Here is a 14,954-nt window from a genome sequence, read left to right on the forward strand (position 1 = left end):
GCGATTGCAAATTTGAGAATTAATAGTATTTGAAGGATGAACAATCTTAAGCAATTGTGAGCTCAGAGATATAGCATTGACTATTAATATACAAATTAAGGTTTGATTGTTCAGCATTTTAAAACACCATCTACAGCACACAACTAGATTATTTGGGCTGAAACAGGGGAAACTGCGTGTCTCAAGGCTCCTCCCCACAGCAGCTAGTTGGGCCCACGTGGGCCAACGATTGGCTGGGAGGATGAGAAAAATGACTTTACAATAATGTTTTTTCTGGCCAAAGAGCTGTCTTGGGCACAGCTAATATTTAATTACCAATGAATATAATTAATAACAATTATAAAAGCTTTATTTTTTTGTAAAACCTTTTGTAGTAAACTAAAACCCTAAGTAATAAAAGGATATTGCCTCTGTATCTTTTGGGTGAGAGCAAGGATTTAAGGTAAACTTCCCTTGAGAAGCATTAGTTAATAAAATACTTTTCACTTAGGAGACAATATACACTGAAAGATTAAAACTCTTGGCTTCCTGTATAGAAGCAGAAACAATAAAATTTTTTTCACATAATATAAAGTTACATTAGCCATACCTAGAGGCATTTTCTAGTGATTACCAGTTCACCAGAAGCAAAACTCTTTGAATTTAAGCATTATTTTAAACATCTGAATAGATCTGCAACACTGTTGAAAAGAAATTTTCTTGAACACAGGGAAAAACTTTTTCAGGCACTGTTTGCAAAACAAAAGAAGGCCACAAGCCGCTCCGGGGATCCCCTGACCCCTGTATTGACTCAAACGTAAAATATTTTTTAATCTGAGCATCTTGGCCCTCCTGCAATAAGGACCAATTCTAGAGGAACAATTTAACTGTCTATGCCTCTAATTTTTGATACTCTTTTTTAAGATGATTTACAGTTAAAACGTTCTTCACAACTTTAGTGTTGTGAGAAAATTGCCCGTATTGCAGTTTCCTGCCAGGCAGCAACTATAGCCAAACTGATTGTTTGAGGGTCTAATCTATGCACAAAGACAAACATAACTAGATAACTCTGTCACAGTTTTGTATGAAGTGAGCTGTATTAGCGCTCTCATAAGATGATTACTCTTGTAATAATCTTAATTAACAATATATGAGTGAGTAGAAAATCTTAAATTTGTAATCAAACTGCAAGCTGCAGTCAATGGAACACTGGCAGTTTTAACCATAATTTTCAAGTTTCTTGTGCAATGTTAGGATAATATCTACAACCTTGGGAAAGCAAAACCCAAGTTTAAAACAACTTATCATCTTTAAAATCAATATTAGAAGCATTACCATCATATTACGAAGTTTGGCTGCCAATTAATACCTATGAATACGTGTAAGCTTTAATGCTTTAATAAAGAGGCATTGCTTTAAATCTTATCTTAAATTTTACTTTTTAGGATAGGAACCACATTAATTATTATCTAAACTAGAAATATCTTTAGAGACCCAGCCTCTTGGCCTGCCTTATGCCACGTGTCGGAAGGACTCTAAACTTGAGTTATCAAATTTAAGACTAACCATCTGTAGCAATGCAACAATTATTAATCTTAACAAACAACTTATGAGCTGAATGTGAAAACACGCAGAGCACATTACCAATGTAAAAAGAACCAAATGAAGCAGTTACATTTAGACCAGAGAATATTAATTTTGTAGCTACAATCATAGAATGAAAGGCACTTTACCATTTGTCAAACACATTAGTCACAAACCATTTATCAGCTTTTTTACCCCGAAACTAAGAAGCTGTGCACTCGCCCTTTTTTCCTAAAACGAACAGTTTTTCTAGCAGGGACCCTCCTGCCATGTGTTTGTTTTCTGGATGAAGCATGTGGCAGCTCTCGGCTTTGCAGATAAAGTTTTTTATACCATCTTTATTATTCAACATAAAACATAGAACATTCATTCATACAAACTGGACACAAACATACATGAATTGAACACGAGAACAGATTGGTGCACCAGACATTAGATAAGACACAAAAGGGGACAGAGTACTTCTGCTATAAGGCCCAGAGAGAACAAAGCATGGCACTCCTGAAATTTCTCTCTGCTTTTTGGGACATTTTCCTCCCGTATGATGCAGTTTTTTAACTGCGGCCATTCACCTGTTTATTAATTTCCTTTTAATAAACCCTTTCTTTGCTCACGCCTAAAAATGTAGCTTCTGAGAGCTACGGTCAACCACCTATTACAGTTCCCAGCTCCTGTTAAGCTTCACTGCTGAACCTAAGTGAATTAGCGCTCCGGCTTAACGCTGTTTCAGCTTAGCCCATACCGACCTTCTCCAGTATGAATTTCCTTTAATTATTTTCATCTTCTATGGAGCTCCAAACCAGCAGTGCCTCTTCCAAAAGTCCTTTGCCATTTCTCAGCCCCACGTTGGACGCCAAATGTTGCGTCCGGCCAGCAGATCACAGCCTGGGTTCTAGCCTGGAAAGGCATTTTGGAAACCTGGGAGAGAAGAGGGGCTAGGCGGGCGAGAAAAGAATGCAGCTAAGACAGGCATTCTGATCAAAGCTCAATTTTACGATTCCAACACGCAGTTATGAAGGAGGGGGGGGGGGATTCCTGCCAAATAGTCCTGGGGTCCAGTAGCAGGGTGACCACGTGTATGGCTCTGAACAGCAAAGTGGCAGGTTCCAGCAGTGGGCGTGGCAGAATGATTGAACAGCAAGCTCCATCCAGGTGTAAACAGTGGAACCATTAAGGCTGGGGGAGGGGAGGCTACAACAATTGCTCTGTAGAACAGCTTGAGGTCAGGGATAGTCATACCACCACAGGTTCTTTTATTGTTCAAGAATTTTTTGACTATCCTGGGTTTTTTGTTTTTTCATATGAAATTGAGAATTGCTCTTTCAAGGTTTGTGAAGAATTGTGCTGAAATTTTGATGGGAATTGCATTGAATCTGTAGATTGCTTTTGATAAGATGACCATTTCACTATGTTAATCCTACAGATCCATGAGCAAGGGAGATCTTTCCATCTTCTGATATCTTCCTTGGTTTCAAAGACTTGAAGTTCTTATACAGGTCTTTAACTTGCTTGATTAGCATTATACCAAGTTATTTTATGTTATTTGTGGCTATTGTGAAAAATACCATTTTCCCAACTTCTTTTTTAGCCTGTTTATTGCTTGTATATATAATATAATATGTATTATATTGTATATATATGTAATACATATCACCTGTGTATATAATAATACATATATTAGGGATACATATTATATATGTACATACATGTATACAGACATATACATTATGTAACATGTATGTATTTGCATATAATGTATGCATAGTATGCATATCATATATATATATATATATATATATATATATAATTTTTGGTGAGCCAGAGTCTTGTAGTATAGCCAAGAATAGAGATCCTTTTGCCTCTACTTCTCCTGGGTGATGGAATTGCAAGTGTGTGTTATCACACCCAGATATTAAAGGTATCTATAAAAACTAAAGAAAATCTTGAAAGTAATGCTAAGTAGTAGCTTATGATGTAAAAGGGAAACTGAGACAAAGTTGAAAGAGTCAGCACACTTATTGAAAAGATTGATCCCTGACAATAAATGGTCAGAGTTTGAACAGCAGAGTTGCTACCAATGAAAAGACACAGAACACACAGGAGACCAAATTTACAGGGCAACTTCGGTAGTTGAATGTTACAGTTTTCCTTTCAGTCAGACATCCAAGTGGGAAAGACAAGAGTATTGATAAAGCAGAGAACAGGGCTGAGATGAGGGAAACCCTTGTCTAGCTCATCAAGGCCCTGGGTTCTATTCCCAGCACCAAGGAAAGGTTGGATGGAATCTTAAAGTCCAGGGTATAAGATATATGTTAAAGCTAACAGATTACAGTTAGGATTGGTAACTCGAGAAGTTAAACCAAAGGACTGAGCCCTAGATTAGTCCAATGTTAAGTGGTAGTGGAGAAAAAGAAAAAAACAAAAGAAATGAAAACAAAACCAAATAACAACTACAATAACAAGAACAAGAAAAACAACAAGGTCGTGCCTTGTAGGTTAGGTTAGGGAGAGCTCATCAAAGCCAGAACTCTTCCTCTGTGATCATATGAATGTGGTGGGTGTGTGCATCCAGAATACCAAAAGCAATGGAGAGAAAGCCAAAGGCACTGGGGATGCTAAAGTGGTGACAGCCAAAGCCAAGCCTGTTTTTCCTACTATGACTTTGATCCAGGTCATGATGATATTTTATATTTTCTCTTTTCTTCCACGATTTACCCAACCACTGCAGATCACAGACAAGTTTGTACTCCTAAAATAATCCTCCCTCCATCCATTTCTTTGATGCTTAGGAAGTTTTACCATCACTTCAGAACCACTTTCCTTGGTCCAGCTTTGAGTTATTATTGATTTACATACATTTCCATCTCTTCTTCTGTTCTTGTCTAGTTCATACTTGAAGCTCTGGTCACATGTCCAGCCTGAGATGTCTGCTTCTAGACTGGAGGTCTAGATCTTGGCTGCATTTTCTCTGTATGAGGTTGTCTTTGAATCATTTTCTTAATTTCCTTAAGTTCTTTAAGGGCTACCTCAAGTTTTTCCACCAGAGAGCATTCTCCCTTTTTAATATTCCTTCAGGGTGTCAAGGGTAGTGCAAGTCTCCTAGTCGTATTGAGTATAATAAACCGAAATTGCATGACTGTGCACAAGGAACTCAGAGTCTTTTTAAAAATTATTTGTTTATACTAAATTTAATAAGGTCAGATACTTTTTCCTACTCTATTGACAAGAATAAGTGTCTGCCTTTGAAATTTCTATTTGCCTACTTTTATGGTATCTGATGTTAACTCCAATGTGTACATGTTTAATTAAGACCAGATTTCTATTTTAGGTGTACATCCTAGAAATAAAGGCAATTTGCATGCACAGGTAATACTAGATTCCCATGAGACTAGATAATGGGGAACTGTGTCCTACCAACCCTAGGACCTTGGTAAAGGCAAGGTAAACACTAAGCTATGAGATGCAAATCTCTCCTCTTATTTCAGAGAGTGGAGGCTCTAAAATTAAAGTAAAACTATCTGGGGCTATAAGGTAATATAAAATTTCAAATATTCTTGCCCATTCTTTACATATTAAAATCCCTTTTCATTTCAGAAATATCTTTTACATTTTGTTTTGAAAATGATATTCACAGCTTCTGCAATTCCTTCCCTCTGTTGTTACAGACTGGAGTGAACAAGGATGCTACTGGGTTGGTCCCTCCTCTAAAACACTGTAAAAGATTCACACTCTAGTGAATGACTGATAGCCCAGCCATAACAGAGATTTTATAACCAGCTTCCCATGCTCTCAGTTTTTTTTGTCAGATGGTCTGTGGCTAACTGACTCTTAAGTATGTGGTAATTAAATTTCTCACCATAGACTAAAGTTCAATCCCTATTCACTGAAACAGTACATATTAGCACTGTGTAAGGCCCTCATATGTTAAAACCAATTAAGTATTTTGGGGATTTCTTAGTGTATAAATAACTCAGTGACATGGATGGGTAGACAGTAACTCTCATTCTGACCATTGAGTCAACTTTTTGTTGACTATGGTGGTAGGAGTAGGAGGGCAAAGCTAGCATATATCGAGGATGGAGAGAGATTCGCCCATTTTTTTTGTCAGCTATCTTCTCCTGCCTTCCTGTGTAATTCCACATGTCACCAGAATTTTATCTCTCTTTCCATTTGCCAGTCAGCAAGCATTAAATTGGCTTCGCATAACCAAATATATAAAGCAGAAGAGAAGATTTCTGATGACTCACAGATGAAGTACTATGATGTATTTGAGATCAGGCAGTATTTTTTAGCACTAGATCAGACCATTTTGCTGAGTTTTGTAAGTAGGCAACCATTTTGAATCATAATTTCTGAGTGTTATCTTTGCCAGTAGAAGTGTACAGTAAGAAAAGAGAGTGGCTTACATTAAATTTGCTTTGTAAGTTGCTAAACATCTTCCTGGGAAATACAAAACAACATGCAGTATTCACATACCAAAGAGTATAGAATTTACTTGCATTAGTTCCTAAGAGAATGTGGTCATGTTTTAAAGATGATATTGGACATACTATATATACAAAAAGGAAAAACTATAGACTATATTGAATATGATCTTTGATTAGTTATACCATATGCTGAACCTGATCTCAGATTTCAATGTCTTCCATGTTTTTTGCTGATTTTGTTTTATTTAATATTCTTGATATTCTAAAACAAACTAAAAATAAAATACAAGCATATTTAAAAGAGATTTTTCTTTACTTGTCAAGAATTGAGGGAAAAGTTAATTTGGCTTCCCAGATTAATATCAGAGTAAGGAAATGATATCATAAGGTAACATGTTTAGATTTTGGAAGAGCTTTAGGGAATATATTCCTAACGACTATAGAAAATATCCAAGTTCATACAAAGACGTGATTTTATTATTGCTATAAAATTTTTGAACAGTTTTCATTTATTGATGGTTTGTTGCTTGACAACTTCAAATGAATGAAATCTTTAGCCCTTAGGGTGACTGGCTCAGTGAGCTGGCTAATAAGCACTGATAAAATGTGCTTTTAAACCAACTAAAAATATTTTCTCACACCTCAGTAATTAAAAATTATGAGTTTGGTTTTATTCCAAAATAAAGTATAGATGGAATGCCTTTTTGCCACGCATTGGTTTTCAACAAGCAAGAAGAACATATGGTGTTCTCTCCTCCTCTCCCATCTCCAGATTGCACAGCCCTGATTCCTGCCTCCTTTTATACATGAGGTTTATTGCATATGGATAGAAATGTCTTTTCATTCTGTAGTTCACACTGAAAGAGTGTCATAGTGTGAGAGGGCTCATGGGCATAATCCTCATGGCAGTGTTGGGGGAGGTAATACATTAAAATATAGGAAATCAAAGGATAATATAAATACTAGAATTTCCCATTGCAAGTTATGTGCTTTCTCTAAGATAAGTCTCTACTATATCCCTTACTATCTATGTTACTTTCCTCCCCAAATTCTAGACATTCTCTTTGTTCTGAGTTCTATAAAAATCAAACAAACCTTTAGAATTAAGAATCACAAGTCATGGATGTAGGTCCTGATATTCCTGTCAATGTGTATATTCCTCTAAGTGTTGACTCAAGCATCTTATTGCTTCTGAATGTCAGACACTTCCATTAGCAAATTATTTTGTATTTTGTACTAGAAATGCCATAGCTTTGACTACAATAGAGTAAAATGAACAATTGTTCTGCCAACAAGACTTATGAATTAGTTAGTATTCTACACATGCACCATGAACCTAGGGATAAAATACATACTGGTAACAAGAAAGACCTAAAAGATTATATATTTCAAAACCATTAAACAATCATAAGGTAAGAGATTTTAAAAAAGAAAGAAAGAAAGAAAGAAGAAAAAAAGCTCCAGCCATTTCTGTAGAAATTTCTGAACCAATCAGTGATTGAGGGAGGAGATGAAGGGAAAAAATATTCCAAGCTAAAGATGGTGTGGCAGTCTGCAGCTTTCTGAAAAGCACGTTAGCGATATCAGGACAATAAGCTCCCATCTGTAGACTTCCTCCAGCCATCTCATCATTTTCTCTCCTTATACACTGAGTGAACACTTATGTACAAATGCAAATTAGCTTACCTAGTTTGAAGCACTTGAGGACAAGCATTTAAAGGTTGCCATTTAAAGGCTGGTTGACCTCATTCTGTCACTTTAAGGTCTGTTGTTGAACACATCATTATGGACTGAATCGTGCTTCAACCTCTGGTTCCTGAGTTGAAACCTCAATGCTCCCACCCCCACCCCATACCTAAGAGTACAGCTGTATTTAGAAACAGGTATGTTAGTTAGTGATATGGTTGCACTGGGAGGCAGCTCTTAGGAGGTGGGCCCTAATGCAACCATGACTTGTTCTTAGAAAAAGAAAATTTGGTTGTACACAATTGTAGTTGTCTGGCAGCCATGGAGAACTGAGTACACCTGAAATAAAATAGGACTGGCAGGCAGGTGAGAGAAAAATGAAGCCAAGACAAAGATTTCTGATCAAGGTTCAAAGTTTACTTTTCAGCTCTGTGTTCTTATAGGCAAAACCCACAGACCCATCCCTTTGTTTCAGTTGGATTGAGTTGCAGAGCAAGCTCAGCTGGTGGTCAACTTCTCAAGGAAAATGCGAATGCAGTAAGGCTGGCAAAGACTCCAGCCAGGTTGTTTAGCCAATTCAAGGCTGAGGGTAGGGCACACACAGTGACACTAAGAATGTGCAGGACCTGTGAAGACAAAGTGAATTCTCACTAGAAGGTGGCCATCTGAAAGCCAGGAAGAGAGGCTTTACAAATAGAGATAGATAGAATGGTTGACCTCGGGCTTCTGCCCTCCAGAGCTGTGAGTATGCAGGCCTCTTGGTATCTGATAGAGGTCCCTTTTATTAAAACTGCTCTAGAAACTCATACAGTTTCTTAAGACCACAATAATGATTGCAGGCCCTCTCACGAAGTAGAGATTTTTATCTTGTGCTTTTTGTTGGGAGAGAGAACACAGAGAGGGAAATCAATGACTTACTCTAGTTTGAATGCAAATCACAATTAACTTTAATCTTCAAATGGAAGATTAGAGTCAAGGTTCTTTAATAATTCAATATCACACTTATGGGCTCAGAAACCTTGCTAAGAGGTATAAAATATTGTGTTAGAGTGAGAGGAGGGGAGAGATGGCGGGGTGGCTTACTGTCTGAGACAGGGCAATTTTACATTTTATATCCAGTCCCTAGAGAGCAAGAGCCTTACTTCTTGGAGCAACCTGAATACTATAGTCAGTCCATATGTAGCTCTGGGCTGGCAGAGTCACTAACATTTAAAATATTGTAGGAAAGTATTAGTAAACAGGTAGGTGTTCTCTTTTTTTAAGTGTATTTTTACTTAGTCATTAATGGTATGTTTCTGTGGTGTGTATAAATGCTAAATTTGAATTGCTAAAACAAGTAGCTTAAGTTTATGTTTATCAAGTAAATGTGTATGAAATTTCTTCTCACTTAAAATTATCTTTGTTTCTTCACACACTTAAAATATTTGAAAACATCGTATATTTTAGTTTGAAAGCTTTTACAACTCATGGTTGTACTGTATTGTATGATTCGTTATCTCAAAAAAGTAAAACTACCCGTCTTAAAACTTCCCTTGTTCTAGAAATTATTATATTTACATTAAAATTATGAGTGCTACATTAAAGAAAAACAGATTACCAGTGCAAAAATAAATAAATGCATCTGGTCAGATATTCTATTTGAGACCTTGCTCTATAGCAGTTTCCTCCAAGATTAAAATCATCTATCTTGGAAGGATGCTCTTTAAGACACTGGATGTTAGAAAGGTTAGACAGCAGAATGTGCTAAGGGGAGATGAAATATTCTGTTCTGCAGGGAAGCTCATTAAACTCAGGAAATCAGGACCTCAAAGGTTTCAAGAAGTCCCTGAAACTGACCAGACATATTAGACTCCTTTCTCTCTAAACAAGAAACTCTCAGGCCAGCTGAGCTGCTTCAAAGTGAAAGATCCACCAAGCTATCTTCAAAAAGCAGAGGCCAGCCAAACTACCTAGAAGAAACAGAGACCTGCTGAGCTGCCTGGAAGGGCTGCTCTGAGAGTTTCTGAACAGAACTTTCATTCTTCTTTGAGGAAGAACTAACTGGAATAGATGGCCTCCAACCTGTTGAGCTGCCTGCAGGTCATACATATGCTCTGGCTTTCCAGGTTTGGAGTGCTGTCACCCATACTGAGGAGGGCTGTGGTGATGTAGCTGTCTCTGAATAATTTCTGCTCCTGTAGGTGACCCCTCACCCATATTCTTAAAAGTAATCAGAGTGAAACTCATTGGTTCACCAACTGGATTTTTTTTTCTCCTCTCCAGAAGCAGTGTCTTAGAAGAGACCTCATTACGGTTGATTTTGAAAGCGGCTGAAGAAAGCCCTCTGGTTGGGGACTTATTGTATGTGGCTGCTGTAACAAATTACAATAAATTTTAACATCTCTGTCCTGTTCAGCTCTAGAAATCCAAACTCCACACAGTTTTCATTGGGTTAAAGTTAAACATCAGCAGAGTTTGTGCCTTTGGCAACTGAGCATAGAATCCATTTGGTTTTGGTTTTGAAGAGTTAAACAGATGTCTACTCATCTCATATAGGGAGGAGACACAGGCCAGATTAAGGATACCACCAAAATCCAGTTTGGTAAACCAATGAATTTCACTCTGGTTGCTTTTAAGAATATGGGGGAGGGTTACCAACAGGAGCAGAAATGACTCAAAGACAGCTGCATCACCAAAGCCCACCATAGCATGGGTGGTGGCTCACGAAACCTGGAAAACCAGAGCTTACTACCCAATCTGCAGGTAGCTCAATAGGCTGTCTATTACTGGTAGCTTAGTTGGTCCGAGTTCCCTTTAAGCTGCTCAGCAGGTCTTTGTTTCTTCTAGGAGTTTGTCTGGTCTCTTCTTTTTCTTTCATTTTCTTTTTAATTTTTAAAAATTGAATATTTTCTTTATTTACATTTCAAAAGTTATCCCCTTTCCCAGTCCCCCACAACCCTCTTATTCCACCTCTCTCCCCTGCTTCTCTGAGGGTGTTCCCCCACCTACTCACCCAATCCTGCCTCCCCACCCTTGAATTCCCCTACACTGGGGCATTGAGGCTTCACAGGACCAAGGACCTCTCCTCTTATTGATACCCAACAAGGCCATCCTCTGTTACATATGCAGCTGGAGCCATGGGTCCCTCCATGTGTACTCCTTTGGTTGGTGCTTTAGTCTCTGCAGAGCCCAGGGGGATCTGGTTGGTTGATATTATTGTTCTTCCTATGGGGTTGCAAACCCCTTCAGTTCCTTCAGTCCTTTCTCTAACTCTTCCATTGGGGACCCCATTGGGTACCCCATGTTCAGTCCAATGGTTGGCTATGAACATTCACCTCTGTATTTTTCCATCTCTGGCAGAGCCTCTCAGGAGAGAGTTATATCAGGCTCCTATCAGAATGCATTTCTTGGCATCCACAATAGAGTCTGGGTTTGGTGACTGCATATGGGATAGATTCCCAGGTGGGGCAGTCTTTGGATGGCCTTTCCTTCACTCTCTGCTCCACACTTTGTCTCCATATTTGCTCCCATGTGTATTTTGTTCCCCTTTCTAAAAAGGACCAAAACACCCACACTTTGGTCTTCATTCTTTTTTAGCTTCATGTGGTCTGTGAATTATATCTTGGGTATTCCAAGCATGTGGCTAATACCCACTTATCATTGAGTGCATACCGTGTGTGTTCTTTTGTGACTGGGTTACCTCACTCAGGATAATACTTTCTAGTTCCATCCATTTGCCTAAAAATTTCATGACTTCATTGTTTTTAATAGCTGAGTAGTATTCCATTGTGTAAATGTACCACATTTTTTGTATCCATTCCTCTGTTGAGGGACATCTGGTTTCTTTTCAGATTCTGGCTATTATATATAAGGCTGCTATGAACATAGTAGAGCATGTGCCCTTGTATGTTGGAGAATATTTTGGGTATATGCCCAGCAGTGGTATAGCTGGATTCTCAGGTAATACTATGTCCAATTTTCTGAGGAACAGCCAGACTGACTTCCAGAGTGGTTGTACAAGCTTGCAATCCCACCAACAGTGGAGGAGTGTTCCTCTTTCTCCAAATCCTCACCAGCATCTGCTGTCACCTGAGTTTTTGATCTTAGCCATTCTGACTGGTGTGAGGTGGAATCTCAGGGTTGTTTTGATTTGCATTTCCCTAATGACTAAACATGTTGAACATTTCTTTAGGTACTTCTCAGCCCTTCGGTATTCCTTAGTTGAGAATTCTTTGTTTAGCTCTGTACCCCATTTTTATTAGGGTTATTTGATTCTCTAGAGTCTAACTGACTTCTTAAGTTCTTAAGTGACCCCAAACATTCCACCAGAGAACTCCTAAACCTGATAAACAACTTCAGCAAAGTGGCTAGATATAATAACTCAAACAAATCAGTAGCCTTCCTTTACTCAAAGGATAAACAAACTGAGAAAGAAATTAGGGAAAAAACACCCTTCACAGTAGTCACAAATAATATAAAATACCATGTTGTGACTCTAATCAAGCAAGATCTGCATGACATGAAGTTCAAGTCTCTGAAGAAAGAAATTGAAGATGATCTCAGAAGATGGAAAGATCTCCCATGCTCGTGGATTGGTAGGATTAATATAGTAAAAATGGCCATCTTACCAAAAGCAATCTACAGATTCAATGCAATCCCCACCAAAACTCCAACTCAATTCTTTATAGAGTTAGAAAGAGCAATTCTCAAATTCATTTGGAATAACAAAAACCCAGGATAGCAAAAACTATTCTCAACAATAAAAAAAACTTCTGGCAGAATCACCATTCCTGACCTCAAGCTGTATTACAGAGCAATAGTGATAAAAACTGCACAGTACTGGTACAGCAATAGACAGGTAGCTCAATGAAATAGAATTGAAGACCCAAAAATGAACCCACACACCTATGATCACTTGATCTTTGACAAAAGAGCTAAAATGATCTTGTGGGAAAAAGACAGCATTTCAACAAATGGTGCTGGTTCAACTGGAGGTCAGCATGTAGAAGAGCACGAACCGACCCATTCTTATCTCAAAGCTCAAGTCCAAGTGGATCAAGACCTCCTCATAAAACCATATACACTGAATCTGAAGTGAAAGTGGAGAAAAGCCTTGAACACATGGGCACAGGGGGAAAGTTCCTGAACGGAACACCAATGGCTTATGCACTAAGACCAAGAATCAACAACTTGGACCTCTTAAAATTGCAAAGCTTCTGTAAGGCAAAGGACACTGTCAATAGGACAGAATGACAACCAACAGACTGGTCTTTGCTTTTTCAAAGCAGCTAGGCTGATCTTTCATTTTGAGGTAGCTCAGCTGGTCTTAAAGTCTCTGAGCAAACCTTACAGCTTATATGAGCGTGGGGGGGGGAGAGGAGTGAAATATGTCTGGTCAGTTTCAAGGACTTCCTGAAACCTTAGAGGTCCTTATTTCCTGAGCTTAATGGGCTCCAGTATTTAGAGCTTGTAGTTCTTAGTACATAGCCTCCCTTTCTACCCTCAAAGTTAGAGCCTTAATGTCTTTACCCACGTCACTACCTTCTTTGTGATTTTCTTACAGCTCCCCTCTTACAAGAACCTTTGTTATCATCCTGAATGATCCAAGATGATCTCCCCATTGCAAGATCTCTAATTTCATCAATTCTACATGTCCATTTTGCCAAGTAAGTTAACACTGATCTGTTCTAGGAGTTGGGGCATGGCCATGCCTGGAAGTCTCGGAATTCGGAGTGGATAATGTATTTGGAGTGTGACAGGGAGAGAATGAAGGGTGGAAATACATTCAGATAACACTTCAGTGTAGTGACAACATTTAGATATTAATTCTCCCTAGGTATTTGCCATGACACCACTCTGGACTATCTAGAAAGGTCATCTCACATAAATTATAAAATTCTGGGAGCAGGGCTAGCATTTGGCACATACTGATGAGTTCACGTTGGCACGTCTGACAGACCACTCTGCATTCAAGGTAAGAGCATGGCAGAGCCAGGGTTATACTCTCCCAGCCTGTCTAGCTCAGGTGGCCACTCTGCTCTGTCGCAGTGTCTGTCCTTTCTAATTTGATGAGCAAAGTGCTCATCAAACACAATATGATCCTCACCTGAGAGCGCCAGAAACTTCTGAATTATAAAGAACCTGATATTTTATATTCAGACTCACCTTACATTATTGTTGAGGAATCCCAGGTCTGACTGGAAATCAAGAAATAAACTGACATTGAGAGATTGTAATCATCAAGCCTATATATCCAGGGTAGCAAAGCTACTGATGGCATAGTCTGTGTTTCTCGTCCACTTTGGGCTAAGGCTGTTCAGTCAACATTCTACACAGCATGTTATGGCTGAATCATGTCCCTAATACCTTGCAGCTCAGATAATAACTGTATTTGCAGAGAGACCATTCAAAGAAAGAACTGAGGTTAAATGAGGCCTATGGGGTAGAGCTCTCAGCCAACTTGGCTGGTGTCCTATAAAAAGAACCAATAGGCATACGCATATGCAGAGGAAAGGACACATAAGAACATAGTGATAAGGTCACCATACATAAGCCTTGGCTGACAGAGGCCCCAGAAGAAACCAATCCTGAAAAGTCAATGAAATCCAACATGAAAAGTCATCTTGAGATAAGAAAATATGAAAATAACCCAATAACACAAGTGGACAGACCTTACTCTAACTTAAGCTTGTTCTTGGCCTACTAATATCCGAAATGTGAAGAAAATAAATTTTTATTGTTTGAACTAGGCAGTTAGGCTACAGGCATTAGAAACTACCCAGGCTAGAAGCAGCTGAGCGTGGTCCACATTCCTGAGGTTTCTCCTGGGGATAAATTACAGTTCTAAATACTTTTCAGCATTCATAAGAGCTTCACACACACACACACACACACACACACACACACACACACACACACACACACACACAAGCTTCATATACAGAATATGGAGTAAGTAGTCTCCCAGGTTGGAATGATGCCAAATTAATAAGGTAGACAAGCTGTCTCACACTAATAGTGACATATGAGTCTGATTAATTTAAATGTGAAGACTATTTATCATTTAATAAAGTTAATTTGTTTGGTAAATAAGAACCTAGGGGTTTTGGTTAGGCATGAACTATGCTTTTAGCTCCCAGTTGTTTTATTTAGATCTGCCAAGAGCCACACTGCTCCGTTCTCTACATATATCTGGACCATATTATGGGGAGAGACTTGCAAGTCATGTCGTGTGCCCTACTAAGCCTGCTGAGAACCAGGGGACTGTTAACATTTCTGTGCTGTACGTGGTCTTTGATT

This window comes from Mus musculus, chromosome 10 (genome assembly GCF_000001635.26).
Source record: "Mus musculus strain C57BL/6J chromosome 10, GRCm38.p6 C57BL/6J".
Taxonomy (NCBI): domain Eukaryota; kingdom Metazoa; phylum Chordata; class Mammalia; order Rodentia; family Muridae; genus Mus; species Mus musculus.